The sequence below is a fragment of the Salmo trutta genome, chromosome 16 (assembly GCF_901001165.1).
Source record: "Salmo trutta chromosome 16, fSalTru1.1, whole genome shotgun sequence".
NCBI classification, from domain to species: Eukaryota; Metazoa; Chordata; class Actinopteri; order Salmoniformes; family Salmonidae; genus Salmo; species Salmo trutta.
In genome coordinates this window covers 44,862,309-44,880,427 of record NC_042972.1, presented here as the reverse complement: position 1 = coordinate 44,880,427, position 18,119 = coordinate 44,862,309, and the positions used below count along the sequence as shown (strand labels likewise).

At 41.9% G+C, this 18,119-nt stretch overlaps 1 protein-coding gene across 2 annotated transcripts in view; it reads right to left on the bottom strand.

Annotated features, from left to right (window-relative positions):
- The window catches only part of LOC115150822 (extracellular sulfatase Sulf-2), a 67,457-nt gene extending 62,292 nt beyond the window's left edge, over positions 1 to 5,165 (bottom strand). For both annotated transcript variants that reach the window (XM_029694531.1, XM_029694532.1), the window contains exon 1: positions 5,001 to 5,165. The gene's annotated coding sequence lies outside the window, so the exon portion shown is untranslated. The remainder of the gene's footprint in view (positions 1 to 5,000) is intronic.
- Between the last annotated feature and the right edge of the window lie 12,954 nt (positions 5,166 to 18,119).

Below are 18,119 nucleotides of genomic sequence, written 5' to 3'. Positions count from 1 at the left end.
AAAAATCTAAACTCTTTGCCTCCATAACAGCCTGAATTCTTTGGGGCATGGATTCTACAAGTCGGAAACGTTCCACAGGGATGTTGGTCCATGCTGACACGATGACATAATGCAGTTGCTGCAGATTGGACGGCGGTACACCTGCGCCACCAGCGCCCACTGGAACCGCTTCTTCTTGTTTTTAGCGGATAGGAGTGGAACCCGCTGTGGTTGTCTGCTGCAATAGTCCATCCGTGACAAGGCTCGACGAGTTGTGTGTTATGAGATGTCGTTTTACACACCACTGTTGTACTGCGCCGTTATTTGTCTGTTTGTGGCCCGCCTGTTAGCTTGCACAACTCTTGCCATTCTCTTTTGACCTTTCTCATCAAGGAGCAGTTTTCACCGTTCTCTGTTAACTGTCGTGCGTGAAAAGCCCAGGAGGATGGCCGTTTCTGAGATACTGGATCCAGCGTGCCTGGTACTGACGATCATATCAGGCTCAAAGTCACTTAGGTCACTCGTTTTGCCAATTCTAACATTCAATCGAACAGTAACTGAATGCCACGATGCCTGTCTGCTTGCTTTATACAGCAAACCACAGCCACGTGACTCACTGTCTGTAGGAGTGATCCATTTTCTTGAACTGGGTGGTGTACCTAATAAACGGGCCGTTGAGTGTATATAAACACACATCTTTTCTTTATCTCTTCCTCTCTTACCTATTCTCATGCTTCTCTCTTTGGACATCATCAGAAAAGTGGCACTTCAAAACCTTAATCAAAGAGGCCATCCTCCTGAGGTCTACAGTATTTAACATTTTGTAACCAATTATGTCCACTGTTACTTGAAATGATTAACACAGCCATTCACGAACCTTAATTTGGAAGTGATTTAAATACAGCACTAATTTAGCTTTTTTATATTTATCACCCTCTGTCTTTGATAAACACAGATATTAATCTAATTTCAAAAATTATGTCACCCCGTCATGAAACTTACTTACCCAAATTGGTAAATCTGGATCAAAGCGGGTTCCTTAAAAAAGAAATACCCTCAGATAACCTCCGTCGTCTATTACATATCTTACATGCTTCATCAGAAATCAAAGCACCTTGGACAGTTCTAGCTCTCGATGCAGAACAATCATTTTGATAAACTAGAATGATCATATCTTTGGTCAGTTTTGGAACATATGGGACTTGGCTCCAATTTCATTAATTTAATCAAAATACTTTATGCCAATTCCTCAGCCATAGTAATAACAGTCAGTACCTGCTCTGTTCCGTTCAGAATAACTGGAAGTAGCAGGCTAGGTGATCCCATCTCACCTCTCCTATTTTTATGGTCTATGGAGCCCCTGACCAAGGCAATTCAACAATCGAAAGAAATTACACCAATATCTCTCAATTCTACAGATCACGTAATTTCACTTTATGCCGACGATATCTTACTTTATCTTGACAATTTATCTCAATCGCTCCCAGAAGCTTTGAAGATCATAGACAAATTCAGCTTCATCTGAATTTATCAAATCAATTCTATCTGACCTCAGTAGATGGACTAATATCACAGTTGCTTCAACCGACAGAATATCTATTGTCAAAATAAATATATTACCACGGCTGAATTTCTGTAGTTCAATGGTTCCCTTGTCTCCACCTTCTGGCTATTGGGATAAAATTCATAGCGCGGTTTCAAAATGTACATGGCAAGGTAAGCGATCCTAGATAGAATGAACAAACTTGCATGTACGAGGACTATCCGTCCTAAACTTTAAATTGTATTTCCAGGCACTAGCATTTCATCCCATCCTAAATTGATTTAGACATGATTCTTCCACCCCCTGGCTGAGAATAGAGATAAATAGGGTATCTCCTATTGCTGGTTGGTAGTAAAACGGAGCCTTTTATTTGGTGACCCAAAAGCACATGGCACAAACTAACACGAAATACAAATAAGGGTTTAACATAACCCAGCTTAACCAGCCTAACATGCGCATACATGAACAGATAAACAATACCACACAAAGACATGGGGAAAACACATAATGAGGGAAATGAGAACCAGGTGTGTGGAAAAATGAGACAAAACAAATGGAAAATAAAAAATGGATCAGTGATGGCTAGAAGACCGGCGACTTCGACTGCCGAACACCGCCCGAACAAGAAGAGGCATCGACTTTGGCAGAAGTCGTGACATTGAAAATAAATGATCTGGGCGTACGAAAGGGCTGATCTCTATAATATATAAACATCTTCTGGAAAGCTCATATTCTGAGCTAATCATAAAAAATGATGGTCCAGGGTAAAGGTAACCCTTTAACTAGAACAAAATATGGAAAAAAATAACCTTGGCATCCCATAATTTGTACCATCAACTTATACATTTGAAGGTTGTTCACAGACTATTTAACACCAAGGAAATGTTTTACGATGAAATTGGCCCATACTCCCAACTGTTCACTGTGTCCCAAAAATCAGGTAGGCACATTCCTTCATATGATGTGGGAGTGCCCTGCAGTTAAACGCTTCTGGGGAAATGTTTACGAAATTCATTTTGAAGTGCAGGAATGTAAATATTCAATGCTTTGCATCGATTAACAATGGTAGCTCCTTGAATTTCTCAATCAATATGAAACGATTACTGCTGGCAGCCAGCACTGCCGCAAAAAAAGATGTTGGCTCTTGGACGGCAATCACCTCACTCTCTCTCTCTCATTTCGCCAGTGGATACAATTACTATTAGAAATGATAACATTAGAATTATCAAAAGTGAGAATGATTGGTGCTCGTCGAAGAACAATTGACCTGTAACCCTCCAAAACAAAAAAATAACAAAACAAACCAATAAAGAGGCCATCTCAGCTACTATCATTAAAGAGAAGAGCTGCAGGTTGAGATTTAAATAGTTATCTCCAGATACCTTCTCATCACAAGGCCCAGCTCACAGCAGCTCATACCGCTGAACAGGAAACTCAGAGGGGAACAGGAGCACTAGTTAAAGGCCTCACTTATTACATTACCAAACATATTTTCTTAGATGATAAGTAGTATCAGGGTGTAGACAGTCACAATCCTCCAAATCATTCTCAAATTTGAATCATGCTCTTCGCATCTCAGTCTTTGAGTATCATTTCATCACCTCACCACCTTCATCCTCTTGGTAGGCCTATGTTCGACCTAACCAGCTTAATGAAAAGTGGAGGTAAAGTGAGCAGCCACACTAAAGGCAGGAGTCAGACAGCCAGCCATGTCACCTTGAGTTTTGTCACTGTTACCGAAATCTGCCTCCTGTCACTGTACGTGTGTGGTGTGTGTGTGCCCCTGTTGGCTGGCTCTGTGATTAGTGTGTCATGGCCTGCCAATATATCTTCCCCCTGGCTGGGAGACACCAGATGTGTCCTGTACTTAATTCAACAACGGTCAATTCTACAGCCTCTACATGCAGAACCTACAGAACATTCTAGATGAATACACGTATGCAGAGCTTGGAACCAAACTCTCTCCAAGCACACTCTTGCTTTTTACACATAGCCTACACAAGCAACCCTCTCTGTGGAGTCCATAAGTCCTTTAACGCGTTCACTCTGAGCCACAGCAGACAGCCTTCCAACAGGTCTCCAGGTCAAGACTCCTGCTGAGTGTGTGTGAGGAGAAAGAGAGACAGATCATACAAGGTACTGGGATGTCTACTGTGTGTGTGTGTGCGTGTGTGTGTGTGTGTGTGTGTGTATGTGCATGCATGTGTGTACGTAGCCCATGCGTGCATCTGTGCTTGTGCGTATGTGTGGGTGTACTAGCGGAGTGCTTAGGGGTTAGCTGACAGGTAGACAAAACAGGAGCAGCCTTCTCCACTCTAGCAGAGAAAAGAGGCCAGTTGATCTGGGGGTTAGATCCAGCCTCCAGCTGCGGAGTGCACAGTAAATAATGAATGTCTTAACCACTGATTTCTGCCACCACTAACCAAAGGCCCTCCATCCCCTCTTACCTCCAGTCAGTAAACAGCAGACAGCGAGCCAGCCAGCCAGTCAGCCATCCAGTCTCAGCAATAAATATTTCAGGTCCAGGTCACAACCAGCGCCCTCTACTCTCTATCTCATCACTCAGAGAGCACTCACTACCGCCTGATCCTTTTCACCCATAAAGACACTGACAAAACATTATGTAAACATCTAACCTAGTCTAGCCTACTGCCTGGGATAGTAGAGCGGTTTTTACTGGAACAGAAACAGTATGGTTTTATTCACTTCAATCTCACAAAAGTATAAAAAGTTGACACATTTGGAGCAATTCAAACCAGTAACTTCTTTGTATTGTATTGGGATAATTGTTGTGCATGAACACTCATCAGTATATCAATTCAAGATCAATTATGTCAATGCGAACCAGAGAGAGAATCGAAAACAATACCGTTACCAAAACTAATACACAAAAAAACATAAACTACACCAAGAACAAGTAGAAGCCGTGTCAGTGTTGGCAGAACAAAGCTCTCCAAGATGGATCAATGTCCTAAACTCCACTCTTGATAAACCTGGGGGAAATGGTCAACTTGAGGAAATGACAATTCATCATGTCAGAATAATCTTTAAAACCAGTGCCCTATTATAAAAGAACTGAAACACTCAGCTACTAGGAACAGTATTGGCATCTAATGTCACCCACTACCATGATACAGTGACTTACTGTATCAATGCCTATAACAAAGCTACATGCCTAATGAAAATGTGACTGTTCATTTATAATGACTTTTCATTTAACGCACAAACTTATAATGAATAGATGGATCCAAACTGCAGATACGTCTATTCCACAACAGCCCAATGAAAAGTCAGATACTTTGTGAAGGAGTTCTCTGCCACATGCATGTGAGTGTCCACATCCTCCTCCACCGTTATGCAGACGAGATGATGATGCTGGTGGAGGTGGTTGTGGAGGTGAGAGTAAATCTAATAGAGGCGAGTGCAATGGAGAGCAAAGGAGAAGTGTAAAGTAAAGTGCAAAGCTACAGTACTGTACCTCGCAGCTGTGCTCCTCAGAAGCGATGTCCCTGGGTGGAGCGGGTGAGGCAACACACACAGGATGCACACAGAGCTCCGTCCGTCAGCTCACACACAGGCATACACCTGCTCTGACCAGTCTTGGACACACTCCTGTCCTGTGCCCTACTATCCGCTCTGCTGGCAGTCTGAGAGTCTAACCCCCACACACCCGCCCACTGTTATAGATGCACACCCAAGTGAAAGGAGGGAGGCGTGGTTTCAGAGGAGATTGATAAAAGAGGGAGGGAAGGAGGAGGAGAGAAGGTCCCTCTATCTACAATTCAATTTCGCCTCACTCCCCTTTTCGCCGCATCTCTGTCTCTCCCTCCCTCTCCCTCTCTATCACATATTGTCTTGCACTTTTTAACGCTCACTCCAACACACTCCTGACATGCTCTAGCTCTATCATTTTCCTACACTCCCTCTGATTTGCAATCTCTCTTTCTCCTCGTTGTCCTCCTCTCTCTCTTTCTCTCTCTCCCACCCTTCTCTTTTTCTCCCACTCTTTTCTTCCTATATCGTTCTCCTCTCTTTCTAGTTTTCAGTTTCACCTTCTTTTTCTCACTGTCTCTTTCTCTCTCTTTCTCTCGCTCCGCTCTCATTCATGTGGCTGTGGTGTGTGTGTGAGTGAATCAGGGCAGCTCTGGCCATCTGTTGGAGCATGTGTGTTTCACCTATTCACAGGCTCATAAAGGCAGGGCCAGGGAGAGGAGAGAGAGAAAGGAAGGGGAGGGAACCAGGGATCAATCTTAATGCTGGAGGGCGGGAGAGGAGAGGGAGAGCTTGGCACCATATTTATGAGCCTGGTACTTCTATAAGGCTGGCTGGCATGGCCCCTTAAGAGGATCAGACACCAACAAGCTGCAGAGAGGAATATGCATTAATGGACAAACAAATGCACATCAGGCAAGTGCACAGATAGAGCTTTACCTGTGCAGAGCGCATTCCCCTTCACCCTTCCAGTCTCTTAAGTGCTCTTTAGTTTGGGTAAAAAAAATTAAACAGCACTTTTTTGTATACAGTTTTTGTCGTTGTTGTTCTGAACCCACCACCCGCAAGTCGTTGTTAAATTCGCATTAAAGATGTGTAATTTAATTAGCCATTAAGATGTGGCCATCTATTGCTTTTATGTCATTAAATAATCAAAGTCATAATTGCTCAACAAATCTGTGACAGTTGCCCTTTATTGTTTTTGAGCACCTGCCCCCGAAAAGGTCTGTGCACAGTCCTGATACATGCCCAACCAAACACACACACACACCATAAACACACAAACCCATACACGCATGCACTTACACAAACAAACACAAACCTGTCAGCATGAAACAGAGCACCATTTTCCATACACATCCCTAAATCTCTCCATTATAATGTACTGTACAGTGCCTTCTGAAGGTATTCACACCTCTTTTTCCACATTTTGTTGTGTTACAGCCTGAATTAAAATACATTCAATTGAATTTTTTTATCACTGGCCTAGACACAATTTCCCATAACGTCAAAGTGGAATTATGTTTTTAGAAATATTTACAAATGAATAAAAAATAAAAAGCTGAAATGTCTTGAGTCAATAAGTTATTCAATCCCTTTGTTACGGCAAGCCTAAATAAGTTCAGGAGTAAAAATGTGCTTAACAAGTCCCTATAATAAGTTAGATGGACTCACTCTGTGTAAAATAATACTGTTTAACATGATTTTTAAATGACTACCTCATCTCTGTACCGAGCACAGACAATTATCTGTAAGGTCCCTCAGTCGAGCAGTGAATTTCAAACACAGAATCATCCACAAAGACCGAAGAGGTTTTCCAATGCCTCGCAAAGAAGGGAACCTACAGTGCATTCGGAAAGTATTCAGACCCCTTCACTTTTCCACATTTTATTATTCTAAGGCTGTAACGGGACGACAGGTAGCCTAGTGGTTAGAGTGTTGTGCCAGTAACTGAAAGGTTGCAAGATCGAATCCCTGAGCTGATAAAGTAAAAATCTGTCGTTCTGCCCCTGAACAAGGCAGTTAACCCACTGTTCCTTGGCTGTCATTGTAAATAAGAATGTGTTCTTAACTGACTTGCCTTGTTAAATAAAAAAATAATTCTAAAATTGATTAATTTGTTTATTTCCCCTCGTCACAATACACACCAAATACCCCATAATGACAAAGCAAAAACAGTTTTTAGAAATGCTTGCAAAAAAAGAAAAAAATATGTCACATTTACATAAGCATACATAAGACCCTTTACTCAGTACTTTGTTGAAGCACTGTCTTCTTGGGTATGACACTACACCACCTGTATTTGAGGAGTTTTTCCCATTCTTCTCTGCAGAACCTCTCAAGCTCTGTCAGGTTGGATGGGGAACGTCGCTGCACAGCTATTTTCAGGTCTTTCCAGAGACGTTCAATCGGGTTCAAGTCCAGGCTCTGGCTGGGCCACTCAAGGACATTCAGAGACTTGTCCCGAAGCCACTCCTGCGTTGTCTTGGCTGTGTGCTTAGGGTTGTTGTCCTGTTGGAAGGTAAACCGTCACCCAGTCTCAAGGATCAAGGATCTCTCTGTACTTTGCTTTCCTTCTATCCTGAGTAGTCTCCCAGTCTCTGCCACTGAAAAACATTCCCACAACATGATGCTGCCACCCCCATGCCTCACCGTAGGGATGGTGCCAGGTTTCCTCCAGATGTGACGTTTGGAATTCAGGCCAAAGAGTTCAATCTTGGTTTCATCAGACCAGAGAATCTTGTTTCTCATGGTCTGAGAGTCTTTCAGGTGCATTTTGGCAAACTCCTGTCATGTGCCTTTAATTGAGGATTGGCTTCCGCCTGGCCACTCTACCATAAAGGCCTGATTGGTAGAGTGCTGCAGAGATGGTTGTCCTTCTGGAAGGTTCTCCCATCTCCACAGAGGAACTCTGGAGCTCTGTCAGAGTGACCATCAGGTTCTTGGTCACCTCCCTGACCAAGGCCCTTCTCCCCCGATTGCTCAGTTTGGCCAGGCGGCCAGCTCTAGGAAGAGTCTTGGTGGCTCCAAACCTCTTCCATTTAGGAATGATGGAGGCCACTGTGTTCTTGGGGACCTTCAATGCTGCTGAAACGGTCAACAGTGGGACCTCATATAGACAGGTGTGTGCCTTTTCAAATCAAATCCAATCAATTGAATTTACCACAGGTGGACTCCAATCAAGTTGTAGAAACATCTCAAGGATGATCAATGGAAACAGGATACACCTGAGCTCAATTTTGAGTCTCATAGCAAAGGGTCTGAATACTTATGTAAATAAGGTAATTCTGTTTTTTATTTTGAATACATTTGCACAAATTTCAAAAAACCTGTTTTCGCTTTGTCATTATGCGGGATTGTGTGTAGATTGATGAGGGAATGTATATTTTAAATCCATTTTAGAATAAGGCTGTAACATACCAAAATGTGGAAAAAGGGAAGGGATCTGAATACTTTCCGAATGCACTGTATTGGTAGATGGGTAAAAAAAAGCAGACATTGAATATCCCTTTGAGCATGGAGAAGTTATTAATTACACTTTGGATGGTGTATCAATACACCCAGTCACTACAAAGACACAGGCGACCTTCCTAACTCAGTTGCCGGAGAGGTAGGAAACCGTTCAGGGAGGCCAATGGTGACTTTAAAACAGTTACATAGTTTAATTGCTTTGATAGGGGAAAACTGAGGATGAATCAACAACATTGCAGTTACTTCACAAGACTAACCTAATTGACAAAGTGAAAAGAAGGAAGCCAGTACAGAATAAAAATATTCCAAAACAGATATCCTGTTTGCAAATAAAAAACATGCCCTACCCTGCCCAAACCCTAGTTATTTATGAAAACATGCCCTGCCCTGCCCAAACCCTAGTTATTTATGAAAAACATGCCCTACCCTGCCCAAACCCTAGTTATTTATGAAAACATGCCCTGCCCTGCCCAAACCCTAGTTATTTATGAAAAACATGCCCTATCCTGCCCAAACCCTAGTTATTTATGAAAAACATGCCCTATCCTGCCCAAACCCTAGTTATTTATGAAAAACATGCCCTACCCTGCCCAAACCCTAGTTATTTATGAAAACATGCCCTGCCCTGCCCAAACCCTAGTTATTTATGAAAAACATGCCCTGCCCTGCCCAAACCCTAGTTATTTATGAAAAACATGCCCTACCCTGCCCAAACCCTAGTTATTTATGAAAAACATGCCCTGCCCTGCCCAAACCCTAGTTATTTATGAAAAACATGCCCTACCCTGCCCAAACCCTAGTTATTTATGAAAACATGCCCTGCCCTGCCCAAACCCGATGTATAATGTCGGGGCCCACTCGGGTCGTGCATTAGAGCTTAAGGAGGAATCCATCACTTTCTCCTGGTCTCCCTGGTGATTGATGCTTCGGTTTACACTGAGTGTACAAAACATAAGGAACACCTTCCTAATATTGAGTTGCACCCCCTTTTGCTATCAGAACAGCCTCAATCCGTCATGGCAGGAACTCTTCAAGGTGTTGAAAGCATTCCACTGGGATGCTGGCCCGTGTTGACTCCATTGCTTCCCACAGTTGTGTCAAGTTGGCTAGATGTCCTTTGGGTGATAGACCATTCTTGATACACACAGGAAACTGTGGAACGTGAAAAACCCAGCAGCGTTGCAGTTCTTGACACACTCAAACCGGTGCGCCTGGCACCTACTACTATATTCTTTTGTCACCTGAATGGCACGTATACACAATCCATGTCTCAATTGTCTCAAGGTTTAAACACTTTTTTAACCTGTCTCCTCCCCTTCATCTACACTGATTGAAGTGGATTTAACAAGTGACATCAATAAAGGATCATAGTTTTCACCTGGATTCACCTGGTCAGTTTATGTCATGGAAAGCGCAGGTGTTCCTAATGTTTTGTACACTGAGTGTGTTTCTCTCAACAGGTTATTTAGATGTATCCACAGCATCACAGATTACATATGGAAACCCTCCTCTCCCTCTCCTCCTTCTCGCATTAGGCCTACTTCCCCCCCTCTCCCCTTCCTCTCATCCCAATACCCCTCCTCCCACCCATCCAATCAATAACTCCCTTATCTAGTCCTATATTTGTATATTTCTCATGGAAATCAGAAGGGAGATAGATTATTTATTGTGGGCATTGCAATTTAATGCATTGTGAGGGGCCTACAATCTGTCAGTTTGGCATGCAACACTATTGCCTTGCTGCTAAGATGAAATCATGGTGCATGAAAACATACAATCACATTTGATATGATGAAATGTGATGACCGTCCCTGCATCATCCTTTAGAAATCTTACAGCACATAAGAACCTTTACATTGTTGTTAAATGGTCGACTTCTTCACAAATCCTGATGAACATGGTCTTATCAGGGCACAAGGCGAGTCCCAGATGCAGACACAGGAGGCAGATGGTTAGAGTCCAAGATGTTTATTAACAATCCAAAAGGGGCAGGCAAGAGAATGGTCGTGAACAGGCAAAAGGTCAAAACCAGTTCAGAGTTCCAGAGGTACAGAATGGCAGGCAGGCTTGAGGTCAGTGTAGGCAGAATGGTCAGGCAGGAGGGAATGGAGTCCAGGTCAAAACCGGGAGGACTAGCAAAAGAGAATAGAAAAGCAGGCGCACGGGAAAACCACGCTGGTTGACTTGAACATACAAGACAAACTGGCACAGAGAGACAGGAAACACCGGGATAAATACACCAGGGAAAATAAGCGACACCTGGAGGGGGTGGAGACAATCACAAGGACAGGTGAAACAGATCAAGGCATGACAGGCCTGTCTCCAAGAAGCTATTTTCTGATTGTCTTAGCAAAGTCTGACACGATTCATTACAACACATAAGATCATTTTATTATGCTATCTCTTGCAGAGTGTATTCCAGACCAAAGAGAAGCTCCTAGTATAAACCACATCCCAGTGATCCAGTAAACAGTGAACATAGAAGAGGCTGGATTAGGACGAGCCCCTCGAGACAGACATGTTTGTCCTGAGTAGAGATGACATGCCAACTCATGAGCCCATGACACCACTTTATGATATGATTTATTCATAGTGTTTTCTCATGCACTTCAGCTGTGTCATCATGGCACTGACAGCTGACTGTGTTGGGTCACTCCACCAACTCGGTGCCATTTGAGAAGCGTAACTTGGTAAAATAAATGTTTGATTTCCCCTACTTTTTACGTTCTTTCATAAAGAGCATTCTGTCATAAAGAGCTTTGCAATGATGGTGAAACTTGACACAGGGTTGGCGGAGCGCTATGTCAAAATGCTGAATAAAAAAATCTGATTTATTGAATTCTTCATGTGGTCTATATTAAATGAAAGGTCACTTAATTTAATATAGAACAATTTGTGGTCACACCCATATCCTTAAAAACTTAGGTGCTGGAATATAACAGGCTTTTATAATTGGTGCACAATTTCTACTTTATTTCTGCCTATTACTTCCTGATCTCATCCTTACTACATCCTATTACTAGTTCGTCATCTACGTTCCTTGTTTAGGCTTTATGATGACTGATAGGTGAGAGATTGAGGTTTGCTATTTCAAAGATCCATTTTAAATAGGGAAAGCTTTTGCCTGCAATTACCTCAGCTTTTAGGGAAGATCTATAATATAATTATTGGATTGGGTTGAAAACAACTAACATTGCTTTACTACAATGGATGAATCAGATAAGTAGCAGACACACTGTGGAAGGTGAGGTCATAAAGTCAGGTCAGTCTAATCCTGCAGGTTTAATGTCCTGATGGGTGCTCTTCTCTCATCCACCATGATGGCTGATTCAGGAGAAAAAAAAGGCTAACTAGTGGAAAATGGAAACAAAAATAGCACACATTTGGGGAGTTAACATTACTCCACCTGACACGGTGGATAACGAGGCTGTTTATTAAGGAGCTAATGAAGTATTCATAGGAGGAAATTGATTCTGCAGCATGTGGACGACTATTAGTCTGGAGCGGAGGATCAGTTTAGAGAGATTTTGTGTTATTACAATAAATGTACAACATGTGATGTACTGTACGTGGCGCAACAAAGTGGATAGAGAAAAATAAATACATTTGAAAACTGTGCAGCTATAGGCTGGAAACAGTCCAGCCATGGACTCCATCCACAAAGAGCCATATCTGTATGCAGTAACCTTGGGAAACGTGTCTTGCCTTTTTGTGCTTCAGTGGGCTTCAAGCTGAGAGCCATGTAAGCCCATTTGGGTGAGGTTGTTGGGCCAGCGAATAAATAAGAATGAATGATCTTTCCTCTGATACTCCTAACACACATCTACGTTGCGTCCTGCTGGGCTATTGTCCTTGGCTCGCAGTCTCAGTTACAAATGAATTTGTTATTTTTGCCCAGTGTGCGCCTCGCTGATAAGAATGTCCCGTGTCAGCTGTGTTTGTGATGAGGGACGACTTTGAGCAAATGAGACTGACCCCTCTCTATCTCTGAAAGCACTCCTCTTTTCATTCCCTCTGTTTATTTGGTTCAAGGCTGAGCTGAGCCCCTCTCCCAGTCCTCCCCCAGCCCTACACACCTCCCACCCCCTTCAAAAAGAGAAATCCGTGGCTGAAAGCGGGTGTCTATCCATCAGCAGGCCCTAGCACTGAGACAACGCTTGATCACCATGACTACCCAGGGAGAGAGTGAGCCGTCACAAAGGACGTGCATGGAGGTGCTCTGAATGTGGAGACTCAACCACAGAGGCTTGAGTGACACTGGGATGAGTACAGTGTTGCAAACCCCTCAGTATAGCTTCTCGGCAACTTGTAAAATGCAAATAGCCAGTAGTGACCTCTTGGCACATGGATTTAGACCACTACTGGTCCATTACCATACTACACTGGCCTGACTCATGGCCCTGCATACAAATCACACTATATCAGCCCCTCGCCATTACTGAAAATGCAACAGTATTCTGAACACACATAGCAATGTGGACCAGTGTCAAGAGTACCATTTGGTACATATTCACCCATGTGTATGGCCGACTTATGCTAATAACCACACCATATATTAATAGTACACCATTTTCCATGAATGCAAGGCAGTGATTTAGCCGAACGTCTAAGGGTCATTAGGACGCCGGTGATGATACATACCACTCATCATCTTGTCATGTTTAATGTATTCTCGCCTTATTTATTTGTCCTCTCACATCACAAGCTCCCATTATGTCCATAAATAGTTAATTTGGCATTTATGGACAACCACCATTTTTTTCAAGCAATTGCCTCTACGCCCCAAGGTATTGTTATAATTAATTCATGAGCGCCCAACCTCTCTGCATGATCCTCAATATGGTAGAAAGAAAACAATGGAATAGACAGACAGACAGAACTAATGAAAAAAGAGAAAGAGGGAGGTCCTCACCCATGTCCCATCCACCTCTTGTCTGGAGTCGCGTGCCAACAGGAGGAAGTAGAAATGTTGCCTGGAGCAGGGCGTCCATGTGTCAACCTCAGTGTCATGAACAGTTTATAGAATGACAATGTGAGAGGTGTTAGGAATCTGAGAAGTGGAAGATAACATTGAATTTTAGCAAGAAGGAAACATTTTTATTCAACACTGGCGTACCACAGAGTGTCTAGTTTGAGAAACAGATGCCTCACAAGTCCTCAACTGGCAGCTTCATTAAATATTATCCTTCAAAACACCAGTCTCAACGTTAACAGTGAAGAGGCGACTCCGGGATGCTGGTCTTCTAGGCAGAGATGTAAAGAAAAAGCCATATCTCAGGCTGGCCAATAAAAAGAAAAGATTAAGATGGGCAAAAGAACACAGACACTGGACAGAGGAACTCTGCCTAGAAGGCCAGCATCCCGGAGTCACCTCTTTGCTGTTGACGTTGAGACTGGTGTTTTGCGGGTACTATTTAATGAAGCTGCCAGTTGAGGACTTGTGAGGCATCTGTTTCTCAAACTATACAGTCTAATGTACTTGTACTCTTGCTCAGTTGTGCACCGGGGCCTCCCACTTCTCTTTCTATTCTGGTTAGGGCCAGTTTGTTCTGTGAAGGGAGTAGTACACAGCATTGTACGACATCTTCAGTTTGTTGGCAATTTCTTGCATGGAATAGACTTAATTTCTCAGAACAAGAATAGACTGACGAGTTTCAGAAGAAAGTCTTTGTTTCTGGCCGTTTTGAGCTTGTAATCGAATCCACAATTGCTGATGCTCCAGATACTCAACTAGTCTAAAGAAGGCCAGTTTTATTGCTTCTTTATGCTGTGCCAACATAATTGCAAAAGGGTTTTATAATGATCGATTTGCCTTTTAAAATTATCAACTTGGATTAGCTAACACAACGTGCCATTGGAACACAGGAGTGATGGTTGCTGATAATGGGCTTCTGTACGCCTATGCAGATATTCTATTAAAAATCAGCTGTTTCCAGCTGCAATAGTGATTTACAACAATAACAATGTCTACACTGCATTTCTGATCAATTTGATGTTATTTTAATGGACAAAAAAATTGCTTTTCTTTCAAAAACAAGGACATTTCTAAACTTTTGAACGGTAGTGTATATTTCTACATTTTTAAAGGCATAGTGCGACATTCTGGCAATTAAGCCCTTTTTCTACTTACACAGATATAGATGAACTAATGGAAGGAAGTTGCTAACTAGCGCTTGTGCAAAGGCTCACTAGCATTACCGCAATGAATAGAAGTCTATGGGAACAGCTAGCATGCTAACTTTGCCACCGCTGCTGAAAAGAAATCCCAGGGGAAACACTGACACTACAGTAAATGATATTGTACTCTACTCTAGTGTGCTCTACTCTACTGTACTATACTAAACTCTACTGTGCTCTACTGTACTGTACTGCACTGTACTGTGCTGTCCAAACTTGTGAAACAGACTTTAAGATCGGTTCATACTTGGATTGACCAACTACTTTTCAATGTCCATGGTCGTCCGGTGTCGGTCGGTGCTAAGTGGGTGAGAGGGCTGGTTACAGTAAATGAAAAGAGAGAGGGCTCATAGTCAGTAAGAGCCGGGGGAGGTGACATTAACTGACTTATAAATGTATGACATATACCCATTGATTCTTTAAGAATATAACTTATAAATGCCTCATGAGCTTAGTTCAACTGTCGTATCCCATCAGAACCCCAAAAACAATCTTGTGTTACTACAATATTTGTGAACAATGTAAATGTAAACAAACACTGTATTGCCTCAACACATTTAAAACTATCATTTTGATATAATGGATGGTCCATCCTTGCATCTATAGCTATGTATAGGCATTTTGTCACGCCTGGTCCTGCTCCCCCTCTCTGGCGCTTGAAGGCGCCAGGCTACCCTTCATTACGCACACCTGTCAGCATCATTACACGTAGCTGCGCAATATTGGACTCGCCTGGACTCCATTACTTTGTTGATTGCCCTTCTATATCTGTCTGTTCCGTCAGTTGGTTCCCAGTGTCAGCATTAATGTCGTTATGTTTTCTCTTCAGAATGCTGTCCTGTTCCATGTCCGTCGTTAATTAAATGTTCACTCCCTGTACTTGTTTCTCGTCTACCAGCGTCGATCCGTACACATTTGAGAGTGGTTACAATTCTAGGGCCCTATAAAATCTGTTAAACTTCTTGCCTGATTCCGTTTAGTTCTTTCCTAAATTCCGTTTTCTCCATTTCGTTTTTCCAGATTTTAATTTTCCCCATTTCTTCAGGTTTCACTCTTAAAATACACTTTTCAATAAAAAAACGAACTAAATTTGATGTTTTAAGTCCACAACAATGCTTAAACCACATTCAGAGACCAGTTTTGCGGTCTGGGAAATTTGAGATATGTTTTTGCTGTAGTTACCCTTTAATTCCAGTGCTCACCTAGCAAGAGGCTGTTGTTTGACAGTGTTTTTATAGTGCAAATGTTGGTAGAGTTTGCAAAACAAATACCCACTGGACTGATGCAATAATCATACCATTCTGCCAGGTAAGGATAGGCTACTATGTATACTGAACAAAAATATAAACACAACATGTGTCACGACTTCCGCCGAAGTCGGTTCCTCTCCTTGTTCGGGCGGCGCTCGGCGTGTTTACATCACTGTTAGTGAGCATTTCTCTTTTGCCAAGAAAATCCATCCACCTGACAGGTGTGGCATGTCAAGAAGCTGATTAAACAGCCTGATCATTACACAGGTGCACCTTGTACTGTGGACAATAAAAGGCCACTCTAAAATGTGCAGTAAAGTAAAATCATTGAAATTGTTGTATGTTTATATTTTTGTTCAGTATAGTTAACATTTAATTGAGAATGTTTATGGGAAAGCCTTTCTATCTATACCCGAAAAAGGTTATCATTAGCATCATCGCTAACGGCTACACAAAGTGGTAGATACATGCACCGCACATACACATATCGTGAATTCTTGTTGCCTCTTCTGGAATTTGCAGGAAATTCGAATCACTGATGCATTCTGTTCATGTCTTATGATAAACTTGGGCAAATTAATTAATTTTCAATACCTTTAGTTTAATCCATACTAAGTTAAAAAATATATATATATTATATTGTTGAATTCCGTTTTAACGTCTTGATTCTGTCTGCGTTCTCCACATTACGGATTTTATTGGGCCCTACATTTCTCCAGGCCCATCCCTCAGCTTTTTACCAAAACCCAAGCGCGGGAACACAAGCTGAGTGGCCTCTTTGTTATTGTTTCAATTAAGGATTCTAGCTTTAAATATGTGGGTTTTTGGTAACAGAATGACAAGACACTAGGCAATATTTCTTAAACTTCCAGAAGGCACATTTCTGCAAAACTAAATATAAATGTTGATATTAGTTGTCAGATGTCTTTACTTCAACATTATTGTTTTGATGTCTTTGTTACCTTTTAAAGGTGCAACATGCAGAAATCGCTTCGCCGTTTCCTGGTTGCAAAAATTCTAATAGTTTGCCTGATTTAAGTTTATGTGACAAAACAAGCAATGCATAGTGTAGAAAATCATGGTGCCATCTAAATTTAAATATATTTTCAATAACTAAAAATATTGTATTTTCAGGTGTTTGAAGCTGGTTTACAAAATCAAAAGTAAAAGACGCAAAAACAACTTAAGAATGGGAAGCATAGAAATAGAGCCCATAGAACAGATCTTCCACTTCTCAGACTTGCTTTCAAGGAGAATGACAGATCTATAACTCAGATTTCTATGTGCATTTGGTCTAGTCGCCCAAAAGGTTACATATTGCAGCTTTAAGATTTTTTTTCTGCAACTGTTTCCTAAGACCCCTTTTCCATCTGTTTGAGCAGAAATCAAAGCCTTTGCTTATTCCTACTTTTTTGGATAGAAATTGTTAAAAACATTTGTACATGCCTTAATTAAAAAAATATAGAGACTTAGCTTTCATGTTCTCCTATATAAACTTCACATGTTAGTGCTCATGGGGCTTTTTACATGGAAATTTCCCTGTCTGACTGACAGTGCTGCTAGTAGGAGCAGTGTTCCTTCAGACCGTGGGATCTACAGATCAAAGTGGGGCCCCCTGCAGAGACCTGCGCTCCAGAGTAAAAGAAGCCTCTGTTTGGAAAGCCATGCTCACATTGCTGGCTAATTAACTAAACCCTGTTGACGTCTTACCATTTGCATATATAATATACCACATTTTCTGTAATATCTGCCACACATACTAAGCGGGTGGCGCCTGTAGGTTAGTTTAACAAGGAACCCCGTTGTCTAAAATAATTACTCATGTAATCAGTTTTTAAACAGGCGAGTACATTACAAAATGTGTCAAGTTGTTCTGTAAATGGAAAGTTCCTGTGTTCACATGTTTTGAAGTATGTTTGCAGTGTCAACCTATTCACAAGCGCTGTATATTCAATAACTGAAGTGTGAAATCTCACGTGTGCTACCAATAACGCATATCCTAAATTCTCAGGAGTGCTACCCACATGCATGTTCTAGATTCTCATGTGTGCCATGCCATCTATTAACGTGACGCTCAAGAACTTCTGTATTATTTCAGCCAGCAGTTTAGAAAGCGTTGCTCACGAACCAAAACGTGTCCCTATTTTTTGTATACTACGTCATGCAATTTGTATGTATACTAGTAAAAAAATGTTTTGCAATTCGGA